Below are 23380 nucleotides of genomic sequence, written 5' to 3'. Positions count from 1 at the left end.
ACAAGAATAATGTTGTCTAGTTTATTTCATAGCTTTTAAATTACAAAGTGTTCATGCTGTCAAAACTGAATTCCCTGAGTTATAACTTCATACAAGCAGGAATTCAAAGAGCATAAAAAGCTGCACAGCAAAGCTTGGCTTCATACTTAATGGATTACTTCAGCAGCAGAGCACAACCTCTACACAGCACACACCCTTTGAAAGCCAGCCTATCCATATCACTTACTGCCTGTGCTAACTGCTTTTCATCCTTCTCCATATAAAGAAATGGGCTGCCAGGAAGAAAGGCATGACTTTCATGGGTTTGTAAAATGTGGCTCCAATAAAGCTCAGATGAAGTACTTTAAACCACCCCTTGCTGCCTGTCTTTATTTTCTCCCAGGCTGAACAGTTTAAAAATCAAGGACAAGTTTTCCTAATGTTTTTAATGAGAGAGTAACCGCTTATGTTTATAGTGTGTCCTACAGCTTCTAAGTATTTTTATATAAAGAATGAGGGGGTGGAGGGAGAGGGGAAACGAGAAGGTAAAGAGAAGGGGTGGAAAAGGGATGAGGTAGAGGGAGGGGAGTTAAGGAATAAAAGGGAGGAAAGGGAGAGAAAGGAGAGGGTAAACAGTGTGTTCTTTTATTTAAAAGTTTTTTTTTATTTTACATACCAACCATAGTTCCCCCTCCATCCCCACCTCCCAACCTCCCACTTTCCCCCTCTTCGACTCCTCAGAAAGGGTATGGCCTCCTATGGAAAGCCAACAAAGTCTATCATATCTAGTTGAGGCAGGAACAAACCTATCCCCTTGTATGGAAGCTGAGCAATGTATTCCTCTTAGGGAATTGGTTCCAAAAGCCAGTTCATGCACTGGGGATAAATCCTGGTCTCACTGCCAGTGGCCCCACAGACTGCCAAAACCACAGATCTGTCATCCACATTCAGATAGTCTAGCTCAGTCCTATCCCACCATGATCATTAGACATAAAGAGAAGGATAACCAGGATAATTACACAAACCCTGAGAAGCTAGGTAACAAGGAGGACACTAAGACAAGCATGGATGTCCTTGTCAAGGGGAAATAGATAAGATCTCCTGAATAAATTAGAAGTAGGCAGGAGGCAGGAGTGAAGGGTATGGGGAGGAGAACATGAGGAGGGATGGGACAGTTGAATTGGGGGAGGTATAGAGAAGGAGAGCAAGGAAAGAGATATCTTGTTAGAGGAAGCCATTATGGGGTTAGGGAGAAACCTGGTGCTAGGAAAACTCCCGGGAATCCAGAAGAAAGACCCCAGCTAAGACTTCTAATAATAGTGGAGAGAGTGACTGAACTGCCCTTCCCCTGTAATCAGATTGATGACCACCCTAACTGTCATCATAGAATCTTCAACCAGTAACCAATGGAAACAGATGCAGAGAGATACAGCTAACCACTGGGCCAAGCACCCGGAGTACAGTCAAAGAGCAGAGAAGAGATTTTACAAGCTAATTGGTCAAGAACATTTTACCATTTATACCATTTTGTCATAGAAGAAAACTGAGACTTAGAGTTCCCATAAGTTTTCTGAAATCTCACAGGAAACATATCCAGCCAGCATACAGTGCCAAGGATCATCAAGAAAAATGTTTTCAGTGTGGGAGATCATCATATACTGATGAGTAGAAAAGTGTAAGACAACTTAATACAACAAAGATTTATAAAAATCTTCTTACCAAGCACTGCAAAAAACAATACCTGCTGTGGTTTGAATCCAAAATGACCCTCCATACCCTTCCTCTGAAGTCTTGTTTTTGGCTGGTGACACTATTTTTAGAAATTGGTGAGGTGTGGACCAGATGATGGAAATACTTCTAAAGGTTATTTATACCTTGCCCATGGTTCCTTGGTCGGTAAAGTCCTTCTTTCTATGTGATGCTTTTTTGGTTAATAAATAAAAAAACTGATTTGGCCTGTGATAGGGCAGAGTAGAGCTACGCAGGAAAAACTAAACTGAATGCTGTGGGAAAGAAGGCAGAGTCGGGAGAAGCCATGTAGCCCCACCAGAGATAGACACAGGATGGAAACTTGCCAGTAAACCACAGCCCCATGGTCATACACAGATTAATATAAATGGATTAAATTAAGATGTAAGAGTTAGCCAATAAGAAGCTAGAGCTAATAGGCCAAATAGTGATTTAATGAATATAGTTTCTTTGTGGTTGTTTCAGGTCTGAGAAGCCAAAAATGAGAAGGCGGCTCTCCTACAACTGTTCCTCTAGTAGCATTTTCTGCTTCTTAGTTCTCTGTGATGTGAATACACTCTCTCACTTTTGGTAGGTATTTTTCTAGTCTTTAGAAGTTGTGTAGACTGTGTGGTTGGAGCCAATAGTCACAAATGATGGGATCCTGACTGCAGTTTCCCTTCCCTCTTCTTCCCCAAGTCTCTTCTCCCACCTTCATTATTCAACAGATCCACCCCAGCTCTACCTCCTCTCAGGAAAGAGCAGGCCTCCCAGAGATATCAATCAAACACAGTATAACAAGCCACAATAAGATCAGGCACATACCACATATCAAGCTGGACAAGACAACTCAGTAGGAGGAAAAAGAGCCCCAGAAAGAAGCAAAAGAGATAGAGATAGCTTTCAGTCCCACTGTTAAAAATCTTACAAGAACTGGAAACTACTCAGGTTTAACATAAATACAGAGGACCTAGGTCAGAGCCCTATAGGCTCTCTGATCTTTGCAAGTTTTTATGAGTCAGTTCCCTGCAAGCTCTGTGGAGACCAATACTTGGTGGACATAGGAGGTGAGACAACAGTGGTCCTGAGATGCCAGAATCCTACTTCCTAAAACCTTCACATGGGAGAAAGGCCGGGGCCCCCTCCCCAGGTGCCATCAGCATTCCTAGCACCAGCAGGGAGTCGGTCTGCTAGACAGCCATCTACCCCACCCCACTGCATCTTTCCCTGCAAGCTCCATGGAGACCAAATCTTGGTGGATATAACAGACATAGGAATTGAAGGAAGAGATGGGAAGTTGTCAATACAAGAATGCCTCCAACATCCTAAAAAGCAACATGGTACCATCAGAACCCAGTGGACACACAAAAGAAAGACTTGATCATCCTATCCCAGAAGATATAGAAGAAAACAACTTTAAATGTTACTTAATGAAAACTCCCTTAAAGAAATGGGAGAGAAGACAAACATAAAGCTGAAATAAATAAATAAATCCTTCACAGAAACCCAAGAAAACAAAGAAAAAGCAATCAAACAGATGAAGGAAACAGTTTAAGACTTGAAGATTGAAATAGAAGTAATAAAGAAAACATAAACCAAGGGAACTCTGGAAATGGAAAATATGGGCAAACCAACAGGAACTACAGAGACACGTATAACCAACAGAATATAAGAGATAGAAGAAAGAATCTCAGAGACTGAAGATTCTATTGAGGAAATAAACTCAGTGGTCAAAGAAAACACTAAAACCAACAAATTCTTAACACAAAGCATTCAAGAAATCTGGGACACCATGAAAAGACCAAACCTAAGAATAATCAGGGTAGAAGAAAGAGAATTCCAGCTCAAAGGCACAGAAAATATATTCAACAAAATTATAAAAGAAAATTTTCCCAACCTAAAGAAAAATATACCTATGAAGGTACAAGAAGCATTCTTCTGTTTAAAAGAAACAAACCTCAGAGTAAAGCATTGTGGAAAAGATTTTCCAATCAAACAGACCTAAAAAACAAGCAGGTATGGGTATTCTAATATCTAACAAAATTGATTTCAAACTAAAATCAATCAGAAGAGCTGGAGGACATTTTATACTCATAACAGGAACAATTCATCAAGATGAAGTCTAAATCCTGAATATCTATGCCCCTAATATAAAAGCACCCACATATGTAAATGAAGCATTACTGAAACTTGAATTTCACACCAAACCCCACACACTAATAGCAGGAGATTTCAAGATTCCTCTCTCAACAATGGACAGGTCAAACAGACAGAAACTTAACAGAGAAATAAGAGAACTAACAGACGCAATGAATCAAATGGACTTAACAGACATCTATAGAATAATCCATCCAAACAAAAAAGAATATACCTTCTTCTCAGAACCTCATGGAACCTTTTCTAAAATTGATCACATTCTTGGTCACAAAGCAAACACCCACAGACACAAAAAAATTAAAGTAATCCACTGTGTCTTATCAGATCACCATGGAGTAAAGTTAGAATTCAACAACAATACTACTCCCAGAAAACCTACAAACTCATGGAAAATGAACAGTCAACTACTGAACCACTCCTGTGGTGTAGGAGGTTCTTCTGTCTATGTGTTGTTTTCATTGGTTAAGTAAAGAAACTGCCTTGGCCTTTTGGTAGGACAGCACTTACGTAGGTGGAGTAGACAAAACAGAATGCTGGAAAGAAGAGTTAGAGAGAGTTGACATGGAGCTGCCAGGTCAACTATGCTGAATCTTTTCTGGTAAGCCATGACCTCATGGTGACATACAGATTATTAGAAATGGGTTAGATCAAGATGTGAGAGTTAGCTAATAAGAGGCTACAGATAATGGGCTAGGCTTTGATTTAAATGAATACAATTTCTGTGTGACTATTTTGGGTGTAAGCTAACTGGGCAGCTGGGATGAAAAACAGGCCCGCTCGTTCCTGTTACACTCCTGGGTCAAGGAATAAAGAAAGAAAGAAATTAAAATCTTCCTTAAATTCAGTGAAAATGAAGGCACAAAATATCCAAATTTATGAGACACTATGAAATCAGTGCTAAGAGGAAAGTTTATACCACTAAGTGTCTACATAAGGAAAATTGAGAATGCTCACATCAATGGCCTAAGAGCATGCCTGAAAGCTCTAGGGGAAAAAAAAGAAGCAGACTCACCCAAAAGGAGGAGAAGACAGGAAATAATCAAGTTGAGGGCTGAAATCAACAAAATAGAAACACAGAAAATCATACAAAGAATCTGTGAAACAGAGAGCTGGTTCTTTGAGAAAATCAACGAGACCTACAAACCCTTATCAAAACTAATCAAAGAGAAGAGAGAGAACATTCAAATTAAGAAAATCAGAAGTGAAAAGGGGGCTATAACAATGGACACTGAGGAAATTCGGAGAAGTATTAGGTTCTACTACAAAAATATGTACTGCACAAAACTGGAAAATGTAAAAGAAATAGATAATTTTTTAAATAGATACCACCTTACCAAAATTAAATCAAGACCAGGTGAGCAATTTAAATAGACCTATGAGTTGTGAGAAGAAAGAAGCTGCCAAAAAAAAACCTTCCAACCAAAAAAAACCCCAGGGATTGATGGTTTTAGTGCGGAATTCTACCAGAACTTTCAAGAAGAGCTAATACATATACTCCTCAAAGTGTTCCACATAATAGAATCAGAAGGCTCACTGCCAAACTCTTTTTATAAAGCTACAGTTATCTTGATACCAAAACTGCACAAAGACTCAACCAAGAAAGAAAATTACAGAGCAATCTCACTCATTAACATGGATGCAAAAATTCTCAATAAAATTCTGGCAAACTGAATCCAAGAACACATTAAAAAAATCATCCATCATGACCAAGTAGGCTTCATCCCAGAGATGTAGAGCTGGTTCAACATACGAAAATCAGTCAATGTAATCCACCACATAAATAAACTGAAAGAAAAAAATCATACAATTATTTCATTGGATGCAGAAAAAGCATATGACAAAATTCAGAATCCCTTCATAATAACGATCTTATAGAGATTAGGGATACAAGGATCATATCTAAATATAATAAAAGCAATATACAGCAAGCTGACAGCTAACATCAAATTAAATGGAGAGAATCTCAAAGCCATCCCACTAATATCAGGAACACGACAAGGCTGTCCACTCTCTCCACATCTCTTCAAAATAGTTCTTGAAGTTTTAGCACTAGCAATAACATAAGGAGATCAAGGGGATTCAAATTGGAAAGGAAGAAGTCCAACTTTCATTATTTTCAGATTATATGATAGTCTATATAAGTGACCCCAAAAACTCTACCAGAGAACTCCTATAGCTGATAAATACCTCCAGTGATGTGGCAGTATACAAGATCAGCTAAAAAAAAAAATCATTAGCCCTCAAATATACAAAGGATAAGAAGCTGAGAGGGAAACCAGAGAAATATCACCTTTTATAATAGCCAAAAATCACATAAAATATCTTGGGGTAACACTAAAAAAGAACACGAAAGACCTATTTGACAAGAACTTTATGTCTTTGAAGAAAGAAATTGAAGAAGATACCAGAAAATGGAAAGATCTCCAATGCTCTTAGATAGAAAGGATCAACATAGTAAAAATGGCAATCCTACCAAAAGCAATCTATAGATTCAATATAATCCCCATCAAAATCCCAACACAATTCTTCACAGACCTTGAAAGAATGATACTCAACTTCATATGGAAAAACAAGAAATCCAGAATAGTCAAAACAATCCTGTATAATAAAGGAACTGCCAGAGGCATCACCATCCCTGACTTCAAGCTCTATTACAGAGCTACAATAATGAAAATAGCTTGTTATTAGCATAAAAACAGATACGTTGACAAATGGAATCAAATTGAAGACCTGGATATTAATTCACACACCTATGATCACCTGATTTCTGACAAAAAAAAGCAAAAAAAGATACAATGGAAAAAAAGAAAGCATCTTCAACAAATGGTGCTAGCATAACTGGATGTCAAGCTGTAGAAGAATGAAAAGAGATCCATATGTCACCATGAAACAAAACTCAAGTCCAAATGGATTAAAAACCCCAATATAAATCTGGCCACACAGAACCTGATAGAGGAGAAAGTGGGAAGTAGCCTTCAATACATGGGCACAGGAGACCACTTCCTAAATATAACCCCAGTAGCACAGACAATAAGAGAATCAATAAATAAATGGGACCTCCTGAAACTGCTGATGGCAAAGACTGAGCTGAGAAAAAGCTTCTGGATAAGAGGAGGTGACTCTAAGATGTCATCAGTCTCAAGAAGTGTGCTATTGCTAAAAATGAAGTGAAGGAGGGTGATCACATGTATCTCCAAAAAAAAAAAAGGCACCTTCGGTCAGTCAAGTCATAATGAAAGATGATCATTAGCAGGGCACAGGGTTCTTTATTTCACATCAGAAAATAAAACAAAAGGTCTGGATGGTTGATTTGCATTAGCAATGTGGTCTGATGGGAAATAAAATCAAATAGGTATTTAAAAATCACATGAACTTTTTATGTAAGAAAACAGAGGGATGGAAAAATGAACCATTTTCTAATCTAAGCAGATAACACATCATAGAGAGACTGACTTGCTTAAATGCAACTGTGAAACCATAAAAATTTAAGACTCACATTTCAATAAGCCTGTTGCTCTTCATCTTTCAGCACTGAAACTGTTAGTATAGAGACTATTTCAGATGTTTGATATAAAGGGTATAAAGTTCATCTTTTTCCCTGGGAGAATGCAAGCTGATTTGCAGCAGAGAAACAGCAACCATCTCCTACCCATGTCAGTAGACCTTGTTTTACAAAACTGTTCTTAAGCTTGATAGTATCTGAGACAACTGTGGTTTTGAATGATGTTTCTGTCCCCTTGTCTTTTATGTTGCAAAATCTCATTCTCTCCATGCAGTTAAAACATCTGTGCCCTTTGTTTTCAATCAACAATAAAGAACTCATTTGGGTTCAGCACAAAGGCCCAGGATTCATTTATCTTTCCTTTCAGTGATGGAGGATGCCAACTACAGTTTGCATTTGCAATAGTACTTGAGGATTCTGGCCTTAATTGAATAAATCTTCAGTACTGGATGGGGTTATTTTGATTCAAAAATCCTTCACCCCATCAGAGGAAACTTTCCAAATTATAACACAATTTCTTTGTGAAAACACAGAGAGCCTTTCAAAAATGGGGTTCTATCCAATGCATTCTGCATCACGTTATTTCCTAGTCATTTTATCTTTCTTCCACATAATTTAATAATCCTTTATGTTAATGCTGATGATGATGTTCAGGATTAAGATAAAGGAAATTAGGTAACTGGAGGTGAAGGGCATATTCACACATCAAGGTATTTTGATGGAATGGAAGGAAAGAGAACTAAGCAAATGGACCCACGAACATACTCTGAAGAGCAAAAGCTACCCCTGCTGAGCAACAAAGCACAAACCCACACATGCCTTGTGCTCAAAAATCTCAGAATTGCTTCATATCATTCTGGTATGTCCCAGACACCTCCTCAACACCGAGGTAAGCAAGTGAATCAATTTAGTAAATGCATGTTTTAACATAAGATTTTAGTCTTGGTGGGAACATGAACATTATAAAAATAATAATATAAATGCAATTGTAACTGAGGTAGTCAACACATGCTGTGATGATCCCTAAGACATTCATCCTTCATAGGCTGATACCATATGTGTTGGGAAGCCCAAACAGTGCTGTTTGTCTTCAGTACAACTGTTTTGACAAATTAATATTATATATATATATATAATATTCACAATGTTCATCTTTCTTCTGGACTAAAAAAAGAAAATTATAATAACCACATGAATGACTGTGTGGTTATTAAAAAAATGGCCCATTCCTGCAACCATAACTATAAAAGCCCATATGTTCCAGATTAGCAGAAGAATAAACATTTTACCCTTAGAAAGATATGTAAAATTATTCTACATTATACTGGATTTGGAGAGATGGCTCAGCATCTGACCTCCATTAACATGACCTCATATTCACATATATATATAAGCACACACACTCACATATACACAACTAAAAGTAAATTAAATCTTTAAAAACTATATTATATCTAAAAACAAGAGTCAAATTAAATAACTGATTCACTGTGACTAATGAAATTCTAGAACTATTAATTTATCATTTTTTTCTATGGAAATGATGGATAGATATTATGGTAGAAAAATGATATCAATGCAACAATACATGTTATATGAGAAGATAAATTTTATGGCAATGAGTTTCATCTATAAATAGCAAGAATTGTGAATATAGGGTGGACATATGCTGTGGGACAATAGTCTTATACCCTGTAAAGATTTGTCACTTGTACTGGTTTAATACAAATGCTGATTGGCCAGTAGCCAGGCAGGAAATATAGGCAGGGTGACCAGAGTAGAAGAATTCTGGGAAGAGGAAAAGCTCAGTCTGCAGTTGTCACCCCAATGCAGAGGAAGCAAGATGAAAATACCTCACTGATAAAGGTACCAAACCATGTGGCTAATATAGACCGCAATTATAGGTTAATGTAAGGTGTAAGAATTAATTAATAAGAAGTCTAAGCTAATAGGCCAACCAGTTTATAATTAATGTAGACCTCTGTGTGTTTATTTGCGACTGAAGAGCTGCCGGACCACGCAGACAGATATCTATCTCTGTCAACAGACATATAACAAGATTAATTATATTTGTGATTTAAAAGCAGTGAACATTTGTATGTGTGCAGTGTCCAGATAGAAAATATAATAGTCTCAGAAATCCTCATGGACAAGCATAGGAACATGGACAAGGTCTTAATTCCAAAAATAAAAAGTGAAAACAAAAGCCAACAGTCATTAGAAGCTAAATACAAATTACTACTAATTGCAAAATGACCCCAAAGAGAAGTGCTGCATAGAAAACTAGAAATTGTAAATCTGGGTAACCATAATACTGGTCAATTTCCATCTTTTTCATCTCTTTTTGCAGATACTTGTAATTGCTCAGTAGTATCCAATGACAATTGAAGTTAACTGTGTATATCAGGTTGTTTATCACACAAACATGATGGGTACCTTAAGTGAGTTCATCTTGGCTGTTATTAATATTAGCAATGTGTATGGTCTTAATACCTACAAACCTCAAATGTCAGTTATTTCATTTCCGAAATAAGAAAAACATTAGAATTGTTCAGAGATGCATAATCATAAAGGTTATATGTGCAGATATATGTATGAAGATTTGTTATAAGAGCAAAGCTCACATAATTATGGAAATAGATGTGCTCTAAGATCCGTAATGCTGCTCCACAGGGAAGAGATACAAGAGAGCTAATGTGTAGTTGTAGACTGAGCAAAGACAGGAGAATAAGAAGCCCAGGGTCTTCTCCCAATCCAAAGACTGATAGGTCAAGACCTATGAAGAACAATGCTCTTATTTAAGTCTAAAACAGAAAACAAAGATTATTTCTTAGATAAAGTGAATGAGATGAAAAGAAACTCATACCTAGAAGAGATTCAGCAAACACTTGTATCCCATTGGGCTTTCAAATGAATTGGAATGACCACCATTATTAGGACAGAACTGTGAGCTTTATTACAGATATATGTTAATTTCATAAAGATATAGCTAAAATAAACTAAGAGGGTTTCAAAACTATTTGAACACCTCTTGATTCATCTCTGTTGAAGCATGAAAGGAACCGTCATAGTAATTCCATTGTTTCCCCTAAGATTATAGATGATATGAAAGGTTTAGTTCACAGGAACAACAAAGTCTTACATAAAAGTGGCTAAAGACCAGTGTCTTTATCATAAAAAAGTGTACCTTATAGGTGAGGTGTTGAGGTGTCATTGATTGCTGTCTGCATGTTTAGCATGAGTCTGGATCTTCAGATCAAATACCAGCACAAAAGAAAGGAGTAGAAAAGAAAAAAAAACTGGTTAGGTATTTGTCATTATATTTTCATATATTTATATTTTCTGATAGATACAAAGGTTTATTCAGGAAGCAAACTAGAGAGAGGGTCGTGCCCACTGAGCTCCTTTAAGCAATATTACTTAATATAGATTCTTGAAGTACTGTTCATCACAAATACAAAAATCCCCTAAGAAATATCCTGTGTAAAATATCCATATTAAGAAATATGCTTTGATTTCTAAATCCATTTCAATATTTGAGATAATAACCAATCTTGTGAAAGATTATTTTGTAGCAAGATCTCAGATAATATTCAATATCATACTAGCAATGACCACCAAGCAAGACCACCATTATTCAGTCTCACTGATGATTTCAGAACTAGTCTTTGGTCTTTTTGCTACACATGATGCCTTATTTTGCTCTAACCAGCTATTATTTTTTCTTCACTGATTGCATAATATGCATATTATAAGATAAAACTGCCTTTTCAATTTGCTATGGTAATAGTATTTACACAAATGCACTCATGCAATCACTGTGATAGTTATCATGACAAGTTTATCTTTAACCTCAACAGATAAATATGCAAGCTGTGTTTAGTTGTGTTTTCTCCATGAAACAATAATGGTTGTGTAATACAGTAGTCTAAGAATAAGTTATTAAGTATGCACTATGAGACAAAATCTTGTTTCCTAATATATTTGTTTATTTAAGTAATTAAACAAATTAGGCAAAAGTGAATCTTTCAGATTTGGGATGGTTTGAAGAAATTAACTACTTTAAACAATACTGTCTTCAATTACTACAGTGATTTAAGTGTTTTTACAACATTAGCCCTTGGTATAAATTGCATTAGCACCTGAGTCTTTGGGAGGTTATAGACTAATTGAAGGACAGAGTACTTATTGTCAGCACTGAGAACCTGAGAGATGTAGAACTAAAGTCCTCTTATTCATCTATTATCCAGATATTAGCTGATGTGGGAGTGTCATATATCAATCTGTTGATTTAATTGGTTAGGCAATAAAGAAACTGCTTGGCCCTCATAGGTTAAAACATAGGTGGGTGGAGTAAACAGAACAGAAGGCTGGGAGAAAGAAGCTGAGTCAGAGAGTAGCCATGATTCTCCCACTCCAGGCAGATGCAGGTTAAGATCATTCCTGGTAAGCCAGCTTGTGGGCTACACAGATGATTAGAAATGGGCTAGTCCAGGTACGAGAGTTAGCCGAGAAAAGGCTGGAACTAATGGGGCAAGCAGTGTTTAAATGAATACAGTTTGTGTGTTGTTATTTCGGGGCATAAGCTAGAGCTAGCCATGTGGGCGGCCAGGTGCTGGGGACGCAGCCCCGCTGCCCTTATTACAACAATTAGCACAGACACTGAAGAATGTTCCTTTTTCAGTCTCATGCAGGTAAAGAGATGCAATGCTGTGATCAAAATTGCACAGAATGTTTTTTCAAAAAGAGCCTTAAGAATATTGACAAGTTTGGCACACAAAGAAGAGACAAGGTCTTTGACATCCTCGCCACCTTTATGAAATAGCCAAGATCCAGTATTTACTGAGAAGGGAATATGACATATTTTTTGTTTGCTTGTTTGTTTGTTTCATAAGATTTAGGACTTGGCGAGGGAAGGCAGAAATATAGAAGAAACAAAAGCAACTATAATAAATCAGAATGGCATGTGACATATCGGACAGCAGAACCAAGAAGGCACGTATGTTGAAGAATGGATTCCACGGTTCCCTCACAAAGATCAGAGTTGAGACTCAGTAAAAGTCATGTAATACAACATTGCTAAAAATGTAATCAGCAATGCTCTAAACACTGATAGAATTATTGATTCTGTTCTAATGAGTCAAATAATTTCTCTTTCATAATTTTTACCTAAGTATATGATTTATACATTATTATTCTATTAATCCTCATGTGCTTAATTTTTCAGGAAAATAATAAATACTACATTCCCTGGAATTACAAATAAGAGGGAGACACAGGCATCCATCACAAAGTAACTGCATGCTAAATGAAGCTTCTTTAGTCTCGCAGGATTCTGTTTTGTAGTATCAATAGAATTCTGAGGGCAGTACAATGGTTTCCCTTTCTACAACCAGCAACCTGCCTTCAATTATTATAAGACCATGGCTCTCTTTCTTGAAAGGAATAGTCATCTCTAGAATACTAGGTCTTCTGAACTCAAAGGACTCCCGACTTTAAGAAGAACTATAGTCCCCTCAGGACCAATTCGGTGGATCATCAGTGACAATTCTTGTTGTCCAGCTGCTGTAAGAGGATAGGAGGAAGATACTTAAAAGGCAAGCCACTGGTGTGGGAAGTGCTTCTGTACATGTGTTGCTTTTATTGGTTAATGAGTAAAGAAGCTTCTTTCAGCCAATGGCTTAACAGATTATAACCATGCTAGAAAAGATATATACAGAGTAGAGTCAGTGGAGTCAGGGAGAAGCCATGTAGACCCACCAGAGACAGATATCAGATAGAACCTTACAGGTAAGTCACAACCTCATGGTGATACACAGATTAATAGGGTTAAATTAAGATGTAAAAGCTAGCCAATAAGAAGCTAGAGCTAATAGGTCAAGCAGTGATTTTATTAATACAGTTTCTGTGTGGTTATTTCAGGGCTGAGCAGCCGGGAACAAACAAATGGCCTCCTACAACACACCACATTTTATAGATTGTGTGGTGATTTCTCCCAGGGAGGACTATAAACAATTTCCAGAGCTGTTTCCCCCAATCCATGAAATAAGCTGTTCTGACTGAAGAGGTCTGAGTGAAGCCCACTAACTTTTAAACCAGGCAGGCAACCTCATCCATGTTTGTAAGCACAGTGTACAGAATCTGTTTCGTGTTCTCTCATTTTGCCCATTTGGATTTAGATTCCGGTTATTCTGATACCATCATTATCTACTTTGTCCTCCAACATCCTTTATTTTTTTGGTTATTAATTTTAAAATTATTTCATCCTTTCATTTTGTCCTACCAAACAAAGCCTTAATTTTTAATCTACCCACCCCTCACCCTGGGAGGACTTACTGATAGTGAGAGAACAATGGGGATATGTCTTCTGGCATAAAAAGGAAAATGGGGGCTTGAATCCAATGGTCCCAGCTCTGTCTGAACTTGTTGAAAGCCTGGGTCTCTATCTCAATAGTAGATCCTTGCTTATAGCTGCTGTACTTTTAATGAGATTGGTTAGCTCTCAATACTGGATATGTTCTGCTCTCTCCCCCAAAATTTATATAGTCATGTGTTCTGGATGACAGGTGTATCTGTTCTGTACTTACATAAAATACAAACTGCTCTTTCTGTCTGTCTGAGTCCCATGGCTGAGCACTGGTAAGCCAACATGTTTTATTACATTAGGATAACATTTCTCTAATTTCTTCATTCTAAACAGAGTGGGTCAGTTTGCTAAATGAATGCTGAAGGTCTTTATCTGTGTTTAATCTAAACAAGATGTGCAATAAAAGTAATAAAATTTCTTTCAATAAATTAAACCTTCTATAGAATTTTTTTCACTTTTGCTGATTCTTTGTAGATTTCATATCATGCATCCCAATTCCAAACATCTCTCCATGCCTCACTCCACACCAGCATCTGCCCTCTACCCTAGCTACCTTTCCACAAAACAAAACAAAATTTAAAAGAAAAACTAAAAACAAACAAAAGAAAGCACAACAACAACAAAAGAAGACTCTTGTCATGGAGGCTCTTGTGTGGCCTGGTGATTCATACAGCTCACCCTTTACTTACAAGTGTTTATTGCCGTACGTTATCAGCCTGGTGAAGGCCTCAGGCCTCTGCTACACCTGTTGTTGTCCCATGTCTAAAATTTTGGATCTGTAGGTTCACCCACTTCTTGTGATTCAACAGTTCATAGATGAGGTAGATTTAGAGGTGGATCAACTGATAGCCCTGGTTCTGGGCCTGGGTGATAGCTGAGTTGGTCAGTCCATTTGCTCTCCCTCATTCTCACTACCTGGGTGAGCTCTCCAGCACCGCCTGAGCCAACACCCTGAAGCAAGTAGCAGGCTGGTTCTGCTCTCAGGCACTTGGTTCTTGCTCACCCACCAGTGCTGGGTTCTAGACCAAGACTTGGCCCTTGTCAACAGTTCATACTTTGGTCTTCGGTAGCAAGCTGGCCATTCTTCTCAGCGTGATCCACAGCATCCTCCCCTCTTCAGAACTGCCTGTCTCCCCAGTCCAGAAACTGCTCTGCCTTTCTCTTTTCCACCTCCCCACTCTGAACTCACTCACCATAATGGCACCCAACTGCCTGATTGGTGAGGAACTCTTGTTCTCCTAGACACCTGGGTCTTCTATAGAATTTTTTCCCTTGTTCCTGGAGCTGGACATTGAACATTTTCTTTGTTCTCTTCTTTGTATAAACCTATCTTTTTTTCCTGAATCTCTGTCCCATGCTACCTTTTTTTCCCCAATTACTATTGTTATAGGAGCAGGCCCACAGTTCCTCTCTTTGAAGCTTGCCATTTATATACACAGCATTCCTCTTCCATACCCTAGGAAAGGGTGGATAATTATACCAATGTTGTAGACCTCAGACCTCCAGTGAGTGGATTCATCTAGAGGCAACCATGTGATTGACCTCATCAAATGTGCAGCCAATAAACTTTCTAGAGGGAATGGTTTTCTTTTGTGAGTTTGTGCATTTTCGAGAATTCTTCTGCTATTTATTCCCTGAATTATTATACTGTGCTAAAATATGAAAAAAATATTTTGTACATATTTGTATGGACAGTCTCTTCATACATGCATCCTTAAATTCATAAGGTGTACTTGGCAACCTAAGATTGTTATACTGTGGAGTATATTTTATGCAGACACATATTGAAATGAGTGTGTGTTCTACTGGGTTGAATTTGATGTCTGATGCAGATTAGTATCTGTGGCATCTTGTGTTTGTTTTCTTCCTCGTCTTCTGCTTATGTGGTCTATCTATTATTGAAAATGCTTTATCACCATCTCTACCTTTATTCTTCGAATGTCTGCTTCTCCCTTCTGTTCTGCCAGTACTTGGAGACCCATTAAAGAAAAGCTCCCGTACTAAATAGATCATCAAATGGTACCTTCTCTGGGAAAGACTGAACAACTGAAGGTCCCTCCAAAATCCTATGGCTTTGTGTCAGGGGAAAGGGCTAGTGGTGCCTCAAATACTCCTGCTGAGTCAGTCCTCGGGCAAGCCAAATATAGGGATGTTCTTTTCAACAGCCTCTATCTTTCACAAAACAAACTGTCCGTGAACCATTGGGTGTGGCTTGGCCACATTGCTGATGCTTCTCTTGCTGAAGAGGAAATGCTCATGAAGGGCCTGTGGGTCATTAATGCTGATATCAGCTGGTCCATCGTTATTTTTGTTAGAATATTTTCCATTTTGTGTTTTTGTTCTACAAATACAATTTGCACAAGGACATTTTAGCACAGTGTATACCATAATTTGAGTACACACTTCTGGACTTCCTGCTTAGTACCCTTCTTCGTTCCCCCAAGACAGCCTTGCTTCTACTGTCATACCTTTCATACATGAGTGATTTTTAATTGTATAAATTCTAGGACACTCAGATGAAAATAAACATAATTTTTCTTTCTGAGTCTAGTCTAGTTTCCTACTATGGTTATCTCCACATGCATCCATTTTCCTGCAAATGATATAACTTTGCTCTTTCCAGTAGAAACTTTTCTATTGTGTATATATAACACATGTTCTGTATTCATTCATCTCTTGTTGGATACCCATATCATTTTAATAAAATAGCTATTGTGAACAGTACTGTAATAAACATTAATGTGTAAATATCTCTGTGACTTATTGACACACCACTCTGCAGGTAAATATCAAGTACATAATTATTTTTCCAACTCATATTGAATGCTTAGTATGAGTTTGTTTTTTAGTACATGGAAGCTGTTATATATGTTACTTAAAGAAAAAAATAATGGCTTTCAAAACATTAAGGAAAATGTCTGTTGTTGACTTTATTTAGAAAAACAAAGCCCCACAGTAAATGTTTTATCCATAAAGATTTTTATATTTTTGATAGTGTGTTTGGATGATTTGCATTGCTAGATGGGCAAGTTCTTTGAGATCTACTGAAGCAAGCAGAAGAACTCAGAATATGTAACAGGAGTGTTTCGGCCCCCAGGTCATAGGTATATCAACCCAAAGATGCTGAACATACAGCTTGGTGAAGCCATGCCCAGAAACTCCAGACCTTTATCACCCTTCCTGGAAAGGAGAAATTAAAACTCCTACTTCTTTACACTATTATCCCCTAAGGGAAAACAAGAATAAGAAATGCAGAAATGTAATTTGTAAACAATTCATTTGTATGACAAAAAGTGTCAGGTTGTTTTAAATGAGAACTTTTTATTCATGCCTGGAAACTTTAGAAACTTAAGAAGCTGGCAAACACACTTTCTTCCTCCTCTGTGAATAGGGATAAAGGTTGGGTTCCAAAGTCCTGCCCTGCTTCAGTGAGTTCTAAAGTGACAGAAATCAGAGATTCCCGCTTAGGGGAATATACTGAAAGCATGCAAAATCCCCTAACATAACTGGAATGGTTCTTGGCAATGAAAAACAAGGTTAATATAAACAGTGATAACAAATCATTACTATTTAGGAAACTTTATAATAAATCAGTCATGCCCACGGACTGGAGGCCTGATTGAAATGCAGATTGTAACACGGCAGACCTGCAGCGGGACATGGACTCTGCATTCACAACTAGCTCCCTAGCAATAGACAGTCATTCACAGATTCCTTCAGCATTCTTTCAGGGATATTTCTAAAGTATGTTGCTAAGCGGTGATTAAAAGTAGTCAGGCAGGAAATATTCAAAGTTGGTATAAATCTGAGGTTTAAATTTTGTCACTTTTCTTATAAGCTTTCCAGTCCTTAAGAAGTGAAAAGTTTAGAGTATTTCCTCACCCCAGAATGGGAGGGATCTGGGGAAGCTTTGCAGTGAACTCAATTTGCCTTCTGAAACTTCACTTTGAAATCTTTAGAATCTATTGAACTTTTAAAAGAAACGAGTATTCAGGAGGATGCCTATATGTTTTTCTTTGGGTTCTCCTTATTTAGCTTCTTTAGGATCACTAATTATAGGCTCAATGTCCTTGGTTTATGGCTAGAAACCAAATATGAGTGAGTACATCCCATGTTCCTCTTTTTGGGTCTGGCTTACCTCACTCAGGATAGTGTTAACCTTCAGCAAGCAATGAAAGAAGACAGAGACAGAGACCCACATTGGAGCACAGGACTGAAATCTCAAGGTCCAAATCAGGAGCAGGAGAGAGAGCACGAGCAAGGAACTCAGGACCGCGAGGGGTGCACCCACACACTGAGACAATGGGGATGTTCTACTGGGAACTCACCAAGACCAGCTGGCCTGGGTCTGGAAAAGCCTGGGATAACTGGACTCTCTGAACATAGCGGACAATGAGGACTACTGAGAACTCAAGAACAATGGCAATGGGTTTCTGATCCTACTGCACGCACTGGCTTTGTGGGAGCCTAGGCAGTTTGGATGCTCAACTTACTAGACCTGGATGGAGGTGGGGGTTCCTTGGACTTCCCACAGGACAGGGAACCCTGATTGCTTTTCGGGCTGATGGGGGGGGGACTTAATTGAGGGAGGAGTAGGGAAATGGGAGGCGGTGGCGGGGAAGAGACAGAAATCTTTAATAAAAAAATAAATTTAAAAAAAATAAATAAAAGAAACGAGTATTACATTAACACTATTTTTGAAAAAAAAATGTTTGACTTCACAAGTAAATTGACTTTAGTGTTTAGGTGTCCTTTATTAAATTGGTTTTACTAAGTAAGGCTTTTAAAATATGTATTTCATTTTCATAGAAAATGTAATATGTGAGTTTATTATCATCAGAAAACTGTTACATCACAATGCTTAATTATAGCAATTCTGCATTCTACACCTCCTGAGAGAAACTCAGCACAGACATATGACTCTATTTTTCTTTTATCAAAAATGGATTCTTTTGTCATATAATCTCTCCTTATTAGAGTTTCCCCTCCCTCTGCTCCTGTCAGTTCCTCCTCTCCCCTCTCATCAGGATCTACTTTCTTTCTGTCTCTAACTAGGAAAGAACAGGTTTCTAAGAGATAACCACCAAACATGACAGAGTAAAATATAATAAAATGAAGCAAATCATTTCATAGTGAAGTTAAACACAGAAACCCAACAGGAGGAAAAGAATCCCAAAAGCAGCCAGAAGAGTCAAGAGACTCCTCCTTTTTCATGATCAGGTGTTCCATAAAAGCACTAAGCTAGAACTATAACACACACATAGAGGACCTGGTGTGGGCCCATGTAGACCCTGTGATTGCTGCTTCAGTCTCTGTGAGTTCATTTCTTCCTTGCGTGGTTGTTTCAGAGTGCCATGTTCTCACAGTGTCCTCCATCCACTCTGACTCTTACACTCTTTCCTCCTCCTCTTCCTCAGGGTTTCCTGAGCTCTGAGGAAAGGGGTTTGATGGTGACATCTCATTTAGCCTCTCTCTGTTCTGTGTGTGTGTAATGTCTGGCTGAGAGTCTCTGCATCTGTTCCCATCTGCCTCTGGATGGAGCTTCTGTGATGATGAATGAAGAAAGCACCAACCTATGAGTACAATAAAGTATCATTTACAGTCATTGTATTGATACTTTTTCAAAAAAACAGGTAGCATTTGGTTTACCCTAGGTCTCAGGGCCATCTAGTACCTGGTTCTTTGTCATCCAAGCAATGTCGAGTACATGTTCCATCTCATGCAGTGGGCATTAAGTCCAATCAAATATTTCTAGGTTACTCCCACGAGTTCCGTGCCACTGTTGCCCTAGCTAATCTTGCAGACAGGAAATATTGTAAATCAAGGGTTTTGTGGCTGTGTTGGTGTCTACGTTTCCCTTTCATAGCCTGCAGTGTACCCTCCCACACCGAAGACATTAGAACGCAGAGGTGAAGGAGCCATACAGGCACCAGCTCGAATTACCTATGTTCAATGAGTTTCTTCCTATTTTCATCTGCTCACAGATGGTTTTGACTATATCTTAGACCTACAGTCATGCTAGCTATGGGGCAAAGGGATGTTGATGGATATTGACAATGGGAAAATACCCTGATAACAAGCAACTAAAGAAGACAGAACTAATTTTAGTTCACAGTTTCAGGTACAGTTCTTCACTGTGAGGGAGTCAAAGCAAAACTTTAAACAACTGTAGGGGGTGGGATATGGGAGGCGGTGGAGGGGAGGAGGCAGAAATCTTAAATAAATAAGTAAATAAATAAATAAATAAATAAAGCTTAAACAACTGTTTATATCATGTCCCAGGTCAAGAGAGTATGTAAAAGCATGTATCCATGTTGACTACTCCGTGCATGGGCTCAGCTTCTTTGCTCCACTTACACAGGGCAAGACCCACTGCTTAAAAAAGGATGTTACCCAGACTAGACTGGTTCTTCCCAGTTTAATGAAATTAATAAAGACTACTCCACAGACATGCCTACAAGGCAACAGAATATATAAAATCTCTCACTAAGACTCTCTTACTAGATAATTCTAGTTAGTGTTAAGTTAACAATTAAAATTTTCCATAACAGTAACTAAATGTAAAAAAACGCAATGGAAAACTTTATTTCAAAGATCACACAGACATACACACACACACACACACACACACACACACACACACACACACTAATGCAAAGGTCCTAAAAGAAAAAAAAATGTTTAAGTACCACAAAATAAGTAATTTATTAAAATGTTGATAAAAGCATAGGCTCAAAGTAGATCAAATACAAAATGTTCTACTAAGATGGCGTATTTGGAAGCAAAATGGTGTCTGGTGGCTTTTGTTGGCTTCAAGGGAGCAAGATTGTGTCCTATAAATATAAAATGTAAAGACTGCCCAAAGTTTGGAGCCACAGTTTTCTGTGACCTTCCAATTCATGGATATCTAAGACTCACTGGTGATTTTTCCATTTATTTATTTTTCTTCAGAAAGCAAGCCCTATGCTGGAAACTGGAAATGTCATACAGCAGATAAGAGTGGAAGGAAGGCAAATGGTGGTGAGGTGGTACTCACAATGTCTAAAATTCAAAAGTAAAAAGTCAGTATAAGATTAAAATTCAATATGGCATGAATGCTGTTTTCCTGGCCATCTCTTGAGAAATACCCAAAGCGGAGCTCAGCACTGTTCATAAACATGACTATATAGCTTTTCTCCAGCCCCACGCCTCTGTTCAGCCTGCTGTGGATAGTACTTTACACATGTAGCTAATGCAGATTTGCTGTTCTCAGCCATCTGTAAACACTGCAGGGTAATGACTACTTTCACAGAATTATGTTTGATCTAAGGGCCGTGTCCAAACTTTTGACATGGCAAAATTTCACTACTGGTTCTATCAATTTGACTCTCAAAAACTATGCAATTGAAATCACAAAGTGATTTATACTGTAATGTATAAATCACTTTACATTTGGGGGGGGGCTGGGCTGCATCCGTTACTATCCTTACAGGTTGCCCATACATCTGTGGGAGGATGTGAAAATACCATTCCATTTTGATAGGAGGTGTAAGTATCTGCCTGTTGGTGTTTTTAAGGCTGCTCAGTACTGGTCGTGCATGGACCGTTAAGTAAAACTGCATGTGAAGGGACTTACCATCATAAGAAATAGGCTTACGAAATCAAGGAGGCTGACAAGGTCTTCAGGCAGATGTTGTGAGGAAAGCCAATTGAACTGTAGCCACAGGAGCTCAAAATCAGCATTTCAGTTTGAGTATTAAGATATGTGTGTGTGTGTGTGTGTGTGTGTGTGTGTGTGTGTATACATACATACATACCTGAGTTGCATTTGTAGAGTGTTAAGCAGGGACACCTTTCCTGTATTCTCAGGAGAGTTATATCATTTTTTTATTTGGTGAGGCCACAGTCTATGGGAAGAACAACCTACTTTTTCGTCAACCCAAGTATATGTCAATGTATACAGAAACACACTTACCAACACACCTGTAATGTGAATGATTGTTAATTAGCATAACCTGAAAATCTCTGTCTCTCTGTCTCTTTGTCTCTCTGTCTGTCTGTCTCTCTCTCTATATATGTGTGTGTGTGTATTTATTTGCATACATGTGTGTGAGAGAGAGTTAGCAAAGTAAATATCTGTTCAAATGCTTAAATGTAGCAGTTGCCAGTGCAATGCTACTAGACCCCAAACTCATTGACTGTAGACATTCTAGTGCTCTTTCTTTTATAGGAACCAGTTACACTCATGCATATATTTTATTCTTCCTGTTTCCTAGATTGGCCAAACATATTAAACGAGTGTTAAAATTTTGTTGAGGTACTGTAAAATAAGCAGGTAAAGTAATATTCAATCATATTATCTGGTGGTACAATATCCATATACTTTCCATGCCATAGTCAAACCTTGGCATGGAAGAGCTGAAGGGAAATGTTGAGCAATGTATCTCAAGTAGATGATTATTGTTTTCAAACTTACACAGAAAGACACCATGAGTTGGAGAGGTAGGTAGAGAAGGCATTCCCAAAACCATGCTGTACTATTAACTTATTTATTATCACTTGAAAGTTCATTATTTCCTATTTAATTTTAAAGAGTTGGTGGAGTACACCCTAGTAATTCAATGATGTATGCAGCAAAAACTCCACCTCCTTAAATACTATCTTTAATGTTTGCCTAACCTGCTTTATTCCACATACTTGTGGGGTGCAGTGAGCTATCTCAGGGCATTGCACACCCGTGGGGTGCAGTGAGCTATGTCAGTGCATGTGCACACTGGTGTCTCTTTCTCCATCTGTCTCCTGACAAAGATTCTATGGTGATATTCAAGATAGTCATCAGTCTGACTACAGGACAAGGCCAGTTCAGGCAGGCTCTCCTCCACCGTCCAGTGTCCAAGCTAGGCTAATCCCCGTGGACTCCTGGGAAGCCCTCCAGAGCCAAGCCTCTTGCCAGCCCCAAAAAGGCTCCCTCAATTAAGATAACTCCTTCCCTGTTCCCATATCCGTCCTTCTTCCATCTCAACTTCTTGAACAGAACACCAACAGTGCAGGCACCAACAATTAATAAATGGGACCTCATGAAACTGAAATGCTTCTATAGGGCAAAGGACATCAATAGAACAAAATTGTAGCCCACAGAATAGGAAAAGATTTTCAACAACCATCTTACAGAGTGCTGACTTCTAAAACATAGAATGAACTCAAGAAACTAAACATCAACAAACTAAATAATCCAACTGAAAAATGAGGTGCAGATCTAAACAGAATTCTCAACAAAGTAATTTCAAATGGCTGAGAAACACTTAAAGAAATGTTCAACATCTGTTGGGTCCAGCCTTAACAGGTTTTCACATTCCAGGGTAAAGGCATGTAGATTAGAAACATTAAGCAGATAGAACAAAGAGGCAAAAGAAATAACAGGGACACAGAAGAGAGTCAGGAGTAATCCGGTGAATACTGAATTTGCTCTCATTCCAAAAACCGGGCAGGGAGAGAATGTAAAAGACTGCTTTGACATAATATAAAGAACAAACAGAGCAATTGTGTTGTCAATACCTGAAACATTAAGCAACTATACCCTGAGTTAAGTATTCTGTTGTTTAGGCAGAACGTGCAGCCACCAGACATTAAGCCCAGCATCCTGTAGGCTGCCATTCCCTGGGTCAAAC

This window comes from Microtus pennsylvanicus, chromosome 18, assembly GCF_037038515.1.
Source record: "Microtus pennsylvanicus isolate mMicPen1 chromosome 18, mMicPen1.hap1, whole genome shotgun sequence".
Lineage (NCBI taxonomy): Eukaryota > Metazoa > Chordata > Mammalia > Rodentia > Cricetidae > Microtus > Microtus pennsylvanicus.
This window is presented reverse-complemented; position numbering follows the sequence as displayed.